Here is a 10358-nt window from a genome sequence, read left to right on the forward strand (position 1 = left end):
TACAAACAGAATGATACAACTTTTAAAAATGAAGAACGAGAATATATTCTCTTCTAGAAAGGGCAGTATGAGAGACAGCAGAACAACTGTTAAAGAGAAAAACACCAGGTTTAGATAAAATGCTCACTGAACTGCTTAAATCTACAAGAAAAGAGACAATTGAAGTGCTAACAGCTGTGTGTCAACAAACAGAACAAGTCTGATCTAAAGACAACTTGATTTACATTTCTTCCCTGAAGAAGAGATTGTTTGGTGGATATATGTTGGCATTTGTAGCTTTGGCAGCACAAGGGGTGACACAGGAAATGGCAACAGCAACATGATGGATTTCTGGCCTTTACCAATGATGGGCAGTGCAGTCTGGTGTGGTTTATAGTCTCCAAATTAGGCCTGGGACTCCCAAGATACCATGAAGTGTCCAATCATTTGGTGAGCTTGCAGAGTTTGTTGTGGACTTTCCTTAAGATGCCATCTTGTCTCCTTCATGGTTGAAATAAAAAACAGATGATATCCTGGTCATTTTAGGGCCATTTTTGGGCCAATTAAATATGATGTGCCAATGCCCCCTGGTGGTTGGTAGGTAATATCTATTTAACTTGTAAAATGCATATCTTGAAAGAAGACCAGAATTGACAAAGATGACAGCTGGAATCAACATGGAGGGCAAACCAGAAATAACTTGAGATATTCTGCCAATGCCACTTAGTTAGCCTGAAAGTAAATAAGATTCGGAAAGGCGCATCATAAAAGTAAGCATGGGTTAAATTAAATATTAAGAAAATTAAAGACTGGAGGCTTAGGGAATTTACAGATTAAATGAAGAAGTCATGGCAATAGATTAATTTTGCTTTTTAGGTTCAAGAATCCATTAAGATGGACAGGGTACTGTAAAAGTAAAGACAGAATTCATGCTAGGAAATAAAGCAATAATACCAAAAGTGTTAATGGTATTTCAGTACAATGAGAGTAAGAAAAGATCTGTGCACTGAGAAAGGGTAAATCCACACAGCCTTCTTGCCCACTTTTCTTGTCCAAAAGCCACTGTCTCTGTCTCTATCCCCATGGCTAGCTCTGTTTTTTAAAAGTCTAATTCTTCAGTAGCACATACTGAGCAACTGCACAAAGGACCACTTGATGGCATGGTTTCAAAGATTTTTTTAAAAGTTTACTTGGTTGAGAGCATAACCAAAAAGAAAATTTAAAAATATAGATATGACCCAAGAGAAAGAAGAGAGATGCGTGTTAAAGGTATAAGGAGACAACCCAACACTAAGGGTGTTGTGTACACAGCAAGGGCAACGTCTTTTTATTCTGGCCTAGACAGGAGAGGAACCTATCAAAGCAGCTCGGTGGATGCAACTAAGAGAAGGAAGAGAGATGCCTCCAAATGACAGATTTGTAGATGTTAATGTGGATGCTAAGAAGAACCAATCAATGGGTCCTGAATGTAATAAAGATCCCTTGATGTGATGATTAATGAGCAGAAATTCACATAATATGAGCTTGAAATGAGAGCAAGGGCGGAGTGGAAAAGCAACTATACTTGAGAAGGCTGAGAGAAGGAAAAGGAAACGACGGGATCATGCAGTCTCCAGGTATCGAATCTCTCTCAATGAAACTAACTTAGAAATAATAAGTCATGAGACATTATTCATTAACTATAAGGAACAGAAAGGTCCTTCTCTCCAAATGAACCTCAGATACACTTGTAATCATTATTTGGTCATTCCACAGCCATCTTTGCAGAGACGCTCTTGATGTCCATCAGCATATAATATATGAAAGGCAAAGTCCTTGACCAAATTTAGACTCTATTTCTGCTCAAGAGGCTGTCATCATGCAAGCAGCACCTGCATATCTGCAACAGCTGAAAATAGAGAAGTTCACACTTTATTTACCTAGATTTCAGTCCACTGATAGAACAATTAAACATTGACAGCTGGATAGACCCACAATGGCATCCACATGAAGTTGGAGCAATAATGCAAAGCCTAAGAGCAGCACAACTACGTATTTTTTTTACAGGCACTCAAACAGTTCCTGCTCCTCAGGTCTGCTTCTGCTGAGAGGCATTGGGTGGTGGGACAGAACAGGAGCCCTGAGGAGCACAGCAGAATGGGACAGGTTCAGAGGCAGGAAAAACAATTCAGAAATCTCCACCATCACTCTCTCATAGCACCTGACAATGTGAATATTTTGAATAAAAACTTAAGTGACAGCAAAACATGTCAATTGCTAAGGTACCTTCATTTATGATCATCTCGGACATTTTTTCTTGATATGAGAATTTGCATATCATAGGAAGGAGAGTGAAGACCATCTAGAAACTTGTTTAGGTGGATTGTTCTACCCAACTCCTTCCCTGAGCATTACCGCCCAGAAGTGTATTAAGTGAGAAGGATCTCTGAAGGGAAAGGGAAGGAGGCAGGTCCCCTGAGACCATCTCAGAAGGTTGTTCATCTAGATCAGGGGTGTCAAACTGTCGGCCCACAGGCCGGATGCATCATGCCAAAACCGCGCCCACCCCATTGCCGGCAATGGAAAAAAAGTTGCAATACGTCGTGACACGTCACGTGTTGGCGTGAGTTTGACACCCCGATCTACATTCTTCCATCCTCCCCATAAGACTATTATACTCACCTTCCTATGGAAAGGATCCTAGAAGTCTGCTTGTTTGTTTATTTAATTTATATGTATTTTTATTTTAAAAAATTTAAACATTAATGAATAATTGATTCGTTATTTTTAACTGTTTGTACTGCTTTTTGTTATGTAGGTTTCACAAATGTCTACTAGCATGGAAACCTGAAAAATAACTCTCCTACCACCTATTAGATTCCTCCTCCTACATTCTTCCTTCTTAAGGACTATCCCAAATGCTGAATATGTTGCTCATCTAGCTGCTGAAAACCAAGCTGAAACATGTGCATTTTTGTCAGAATCATGCCAAATTATAGAATCGATGTGTGAGAATTCTAGAAGAGGCAAAGAAATTAACCTTGGTACATGGACTTGTATCAGGGTGGAGATGAGCAGATTCTAATTATTTGATGACTAACATACCATGGACTCATCTTCATCCATCTGATTGGGTAATGACTTCTGTGGAGTGTGGAAGGCCTGTAAAGAGAGTCAACTCTGAGTTGAATCAAGTAACCTTGACAGAGACTATGTGAATAAGTGAAAGACCTTCCCATCCAACCATACAGGCTAATTGGGATGGGGGGGGGTTCTTTTGCCTGCCAGCCCCGACCTGGTGTTCTCCAAATGGGCTGGGATTGCAACTCTCAAAGGTTTAGGGTTTCTGGATGCTATTGAGGGAGAGGTTGGAGAAGTTTCTACGAACTTTTGTTCTAAAAATATGTTCTGGACTGCATTTTTGAACATCCAATTGCTTTCAGCTGCATTGTATGACATGGCCAGATTTTGTAAATCTATATGAGATACGATTGTATGGAAAGAGGCATGTATTATTTATTTATTTTTATTTTTATTTTTATTCCATTTATATCCCGCCCTTCTCTGAAGACTCAGGGCGGCTTACAAGCTTAGCAGTAGCCTTCATTCTATGTATATGCCTGCTTATTAGGGCTTTCACACACACCCCAAGCGGCATTATTACAAAGTCAGCTTAATTGCCCCCAACAATCTGGGTCCTCATTTTACCTACCTCGGAAGGATGGAAGGCTGAGTCAACCTTGAGCCTGGTGGGATGCGAACCTGCACTAATTGCAGGCAGCTGGTGTTACTTAAGGAGGCATTAGCCCACTGCTCCACCAAGGCTCTCTATTAAATTAGGGGTCTTCAAACTTGGCATCTTTAAGACTCAGCATGGCTGGTTAAGGAATTCTGGGAGTTGAAGTCCATAAGCCTTAAAGTTGCCAGCTTTGGAGACCCCTGTTTGAAATGAACAAATTAATAAACAAGCAAGCACAAGCAGATTCATCATCTGCTACTGATCTTAAAATACTCTGAATTTGGGTGGGCAAAGCAGGTGCTTGTGGACATCAATGTGCTCACAGGCATCTCCCTTAGCAGCAGCTATCTATCCCACCTGACTTAATTTTTAAAATGACTTTTAACTGGAGAAGGAAGCAAAAGAAGGCAACCATGCTGCAAAGCCAAGCCTTATTTTCAAGCGCCATATTTATTTCTGTGTGTGTCTCCTGACCCACAAGCAAATGGTGAGCAATTGAAGCTCATTCTGAGGCTTGAAACTGTGATTCTACCTGCGTGGAAAGACCACAATTGTACATTGGATTTGTGGAAAGAAGCCTGAATAGTTGGCTTTTTGCTAAATGGATGGGTTGTTTTCACTGGCCCAGCCCACTTTGGCAGCCATTATATAAATGGGAAAATTTTTCCCATGGCATCTGCTTGTGAAAATGGCTCTAAAATTTCCAAAGGATCCCACTGGCACAAAAGGCTTAAGGTATTAAGTTAAATTCAAAGCTTTGGATCCTTTCCATTCTCCTCTCCAAAGAAGAAAGGTTTGGGACTTCAAGTAACAAAGACTTCAGCCTCTGATGTCAGTGGCCACAGAGATTTCTAACTCCCTTTTGGCCCTGAAGTTCCCCAATCACCTCACAGAACAGTACTGCAAAAACAAAGGGGTAGCCCAAAGGGGCTGACCAACCCATTGACCTGGAAAACTGGGCCTAGTCACCCAGGATCAAGGGATAGTGAATTCAGGATCACTGACGGAAAGCAAAATGGCAGACCTTAAATATAGTGTGCAAGACCACCAATCTAACAGCCTCAGTTAATCCAGTTGCTGGGTTTGTTAATGAGTATCATCCTTGCAACTGAATCAGTGGACTCTGCACATCCCTTGAATTCAGAAAACCTCACCTGATGTTTTGCTTCTACTTGATTTACTAGCTCCCCCTGCCTGCTTCCAGACAGCCAACAGACTACCTGTGAATCTCACCAGGCATGGTGGGATCTTGGTCTAAGTGGACTTTGACTGGTACAGTTACCTTCTTGGCAGTCTTCATCTCCTCTGTGGATTTGGACCGAGCTTTCAATCCTTCCTTCTGAGGGGAGCTGGGCTGCTCCTAGGGCACACCCAAGGGGGGAAATGTACTGTATTATTATGTTATTCTCCTGCACTGAAACCTGCATAATGCCTGCTTTGATACAGCACTTCTGAAAAGGTTGAGGATATCATCATGGAATCTCTTTCGTGAAGCCACTTCTATACAGCCTGTCTCTGCATCACTGCATAGGAATCGTATTAGGAAGGGCTGTGTTTACAGGTCTACCCTCTTTAATTAATGAGAGAAATTCACACTGTGCCCACGTAATTCCAGGGTTCAGATGAATACCATAGTAACATAAAATCCTACCACATGGAGTCATCTCCTAAGCCACACACAGCAGAAGTGGCTAGGAATGACAGCGTTGGCTTTCCTGCATTAGCATTTTTCATAAAAGCTTGGGTTGGCATGTTCTCTCATGAACTGCTATATAAAACAATAATGTGCTGCAATGTAGCTCCTGACAAGCAGGTCTTTAGCACAGTGTGAATGACAGCAGCAGTTAGGTGCATGTAATATCTAAGGTGACCTGGACAAATGCAACATTACAGAGAACACTGGAGCACAACTCTCAACTTGCACAATAGTTAACTGATGGACATTATGTCCAAACTGTAAATTGAATCCCAGCAACCCTGATCATTATATAAACAAATTTGGATATGACCAATAATTCATGTTTTGGAGGTATCTGAGGGAGCCTCTGGATGGAAACAATTGTATCATCTAGTAGATAGGAAGTGAAGGCTGAAGAACTGTGGATGGCTTGACAGAAAGTCCAACAAGTAGAACTAAACACCCCATTAGTCCTTGTCAACATCCTTGCTCCTTTACTTAGCTGATCAAAATTTAGTAATGTGAGCTTCCTGTGACATCCACCTGCAGTTTCCTAGTTTCCTGTAGCCCCAATAAATTAACCTCATTTCTGTTTGATATGGAGCTCAAGTAGCTCCAACATGAAAGAGGCTCCCCACCCTCTTTATTTTTTAATTATTATAATTTATTAATTACATAAATGTAAATATTAGTATCCTGTGGTGCAGAGCACTTTTATTTCCAAAAAACCCACCACTGGATTACTGTAATTTTGGAGGTGGCTGCATTTAGATATGGCTGTTGCCTTCTATGACATTTAGAAGCATACTCAAAAAACACTGGGGACAGCAAACAACATTCTGGAAAAGAGATGGAAAGCAAAGAAGTGGTTTTTGTGTGAAATGTGTATTTGTGTTCTGTCTTATTTGTTTAATTGATTTGCTTGTTACATTTTTATATCAGCTAGTTTATTTTATGGGTGTGTGGTTTTCCTTAGAATCACCAGTTTGCTTTCTCTGAATCAATTGTGTGATTTGGCCGCCTCAGCCTTATACTCCATTTCTTTGGCCAAGTTACTTGGCCAAATTCAACATTTCCTTCTTATGAAATGGGGGTTGGGAGCAGAAAACTAGTTAAAAGCCTAAGCCTCTACTTTGGTTGTTGGGTCAGCTGCAATGGTAGATAGAAATGTGCGCAACTCCATTAACATAAAAATGTTGCAGGTCTAATTTTACACAGGTTCACAGTGGATCTTTAGACCACAAGCAAATGATCTATGCCAATCCTCGTGTTTGAGATCACAATTTATTATAGATATCTAAGATTTAATCTAAGAACCTTGGCATGCTAATCATATTTATTTTTTCTCTGAGTTCAATTGCTTCCTAAATACACTGAAACATGGAACTGATCCAATTATAAAAAATTTTGAAGAACACATTAGCTTCCTAGTAGATTACATTGAGTAGAAGAATTTACACACCTAATGATAGTACACCATCTTTGGAATAGACAACTAGGGATCTATCTTTTTACATATGGCTTGTGACATCAATGAGACCTGATGAGTATCTACAACAGTGGCAGTATAGGAGCAGTGTGTGAGGAATAGCCTTTCTGGGAAGATTTATCCTGAAACATAATTTTGGACCTCCCAAGTATTATATGTTTCCTGAAATACCTTTGAGTTCGGTTCCATGGCTCTTCCCTGGTGGATATTTTAAGAACTTTCTCTGATCAGACAAAAAAATTCTGTAAAGAAGAGACAAACCATTGGAGAAAAGCATCATTTTCCACGATCCATTTTGCTTTTGGGGAGAAGCATAATGCACCTAGGAGGGGAAAGGAATTTTGTAGAATAGAAAGAAAAGAAAAGAAAAAATGTAAATTAAACTGCCTATTTTCTCAGCCAGCTTCTATGCATCGTGAGTCTGGAGAATGCCAATTCCTTATAACAGAAGTGCCATTTTTAAGTAAGCTTACTCATAACACCTCAATGCAGAGTTTAACACTAGTCACAAATTAGATGTGCTGTGACTAAGACATCTTATCTGTCACCTCTTGAAGAGTGAGATTTGCCTTACATTCAGAACTGGGTGATGAGGAAGACATAAGAGGAGACCTTTACCGTATATCCGTATGAATCATTCATCTGAACATATATTTTCATTTTTTGAAGAATGAACTGATTGCTTGCCAAGAAAATAAGGTTGAGCTTTAAAAAACCGAATGCTGTATTAGAGGGCGACAAAATCACCCCCAAATATTTAACCCCTCTAATACAAAGCTATATAAAAATAATTATGAAAAACTATGGGGGAAAATTCAAAAAGAATTGGAGAGTTGGGAAAAATTGCAATTGTCTTTGTTGGGACGGATTGCAGCAGTAAAAATGAATGTCCTGCCTAAATTTTTATTTTTATTTCAAATGATACCGATTCTTAAGAAAGATTCTAATCTGGAGGAATGGCAGCGAGGTATCAATAAATTTGTGTGGGCAGGGAAAAAACCACGAGTTAAACTTAAGATTATGCAGGATACTCGTGAGAGAGGTGGCCTTAAATTGCCTAATTTTAAATTATATTATGAAGCTGCTGCATTAGTAGGAATAAGTGACTGGATTAATTTGACGCAAGGGAGGTTATTAAATCTTGAGGGCCACAATTTGTTGTTTGGCTGGCATGCATATTTGTTGTATGATAAGAAGGTAGATAACGTGTTTAGGGTGCATATTTTAAGACAGGCATTGCTGAGAGTTTGGAAGAAGTATAGACATAAGTTAAGTTGCAAGATACCATTGTGGGCAATTCCAAAACACGCAATAGAAAATATACATGCTGGCTTTAAACATGATTTGACTACGTACAAGGAGATTCTCAGTTTGGAAAGAAACGTTTGGTGTTTGAAATCATATAGCCTCTTGCGAGAAGAGAAGGTTGTTCAAAATTGGTTTCAATATACTCAGTTACGGGCCAGGTGGAAAGAAGACCAGAAAAATGGATTTACAATGACTGATGAAAATTTGATAAAGCAAATTAGGAATCAGGGACCAGCACATATCAAACGGATATATCTTGCATTGATAGAGATTGACTCAGAAACAGAGCTTGTTAAGGATTGTATGATAAAATGGGCCCAAAATATCCAGGAAGTTATCACAATGGATACGTGGGAAAAGATTTGGGTGAGGAACGTAAAATTTACTCAAGCTCAAAATCTAAGAGAGAACTTTTATAAAATGTTTTATAGATGGCATTTAGATCCTAAAAAGCTTGCAAGTATGTATCCGAATTATCAGCCTAAATGTTGGAGGTGTGGTGATGAAGATGCAACATATTTTCATATATGGTGGACATGTAAGAAGGTTAAGGCTTTTTGGATAAAAGTTTGGTGGAATATGCAGAAGATTTTTAAGCAGAGGATAAAGTTTTGTCCGCAACTTTTTTTGTTGGGAATAATTGCAGACGCTACAGTTGTGGACATTAAGTTGATGCTGAACTTAATTACGGCAGCAAGACTTTTGATAGGCCAATATTGGAAGAAAGAGGAACTGCCGACCATAGAGGAGTGGACTTTAAAGGTTTCCGACCTGGCAGAGATGGCGAAGATTTCGGCCTATTTGAAAGACCATTCGCAAGAACGCTATATTATGGAATGGAGAAAATGGATTGATTTTATCCAGAACAAGTATAGGGTTAAGAAGTTTTATGTAGCATTTGAATAAGTCTTCTTTCGTTTTTTTTCTTTTCTTATTTTAGTTTTTTTTATACATATTCAATATTATTAAGGTTTGTTTTATCCTATATAAGCTAGAGAGTGATGGATTTTAGAGTTTATAATTGTTAGTATATGATTGTTTATGATTGCTTTTTATATATATACCTTGTATTTAGCTCTGGGAAGTGGGGGGGGGAGGGGGGGAGGTAGGGAGGGGGGAGGAGGGAGGGGGAAGGGGGGATTCTTAAAGGAAAACTGTATTTTAAAACTTTTCAATAAAAAAAAAACAAAAAAAACCCGAATGCTGTATGTAACCCAGCCTGGAATAAGTCATCTATGTCCCACTGACTTGTAATTTAAACATACGTGCCACATTAATTTGCATGGAAACGCTAAACACAGAGTTAGCTCCCTGTGCATTCATTGGAAGATGGTGGCATAATTTTGGTTAAAATTTCTACCGCTGTAAATTCTGTGGGCAAAGCTGCAGCCTTCTCTATCCATGCTAAGCTTGTAAGCCTCCCTGAGTCTTCGGAGAAGGGCGGGATATAAATGGAAATAAAATAAAAAAGAGTCTTTTAATTTAAAAAAGGAAGTTTTAAATTCTGACTGACAGACTGGGAGGGAGGAAAACGTATTGAAATGAAGTCCTCAACAGGAAAATGTCGGGTGGAGGGAAGAGAGGGAGAACCTGTCTTTCCTATCTTTAGCTATTCAGAGGTGAGCAGGAAATCAAACAGGTTACTTAGCCACTCATTAAATTCCTTGTCTGGGAATATGTATTCAACTCAGGTACCAAGTCGTTCAAAAATGTTGCCTTTCGGAGGGACGTCACAATGACATCAAAGCCCCCCATGCAGGGGTAGGCAACCTCGGCTCTTTTATGACTCATGGACTTCAACTCCCAGAATTCCTGAGTCAGCTCATGGAGTTGAAGTCCATAAATCATAAAAGAGCCGAGGTTGCCTACCCCTGGCCCCAATGCATCTGTCGGGGCCCCACCCAGAAGCTTGCTTGCTGCTCTTTTCTTCCTCTTCCTTATTTGTTTTCTTCCTATGCAAATCTCTCCTGCAGCAGCTTCCTTCGGTCAGTGCTGTTTGTGCTGGGGATGGTGGTACAGTAACTGTACCCCAATATCTGAAGAACCTCCACTTGGGAAAGCTGCAACTGAAGGAAACGTTTGACTTTTCTTCCTTTTCTCGTCAGAACGAGGAATTATCGCGATCGAACGTGACCGGGCAGGAAGACCTTAGTCGGAAAGCAAAATCCTACCGATAATCTGGGGCT

Source organism: Vipera berus (genome assembly GCF_964194415.1).
Source record: "Vipera berus genome assembly, chromosome: 2".
Lineage (NCBI taxonomy): Eukaryota > Metazoa > Chordata > Lepidosauria > Squamata > Viperidae > Vipera > Vipera berus.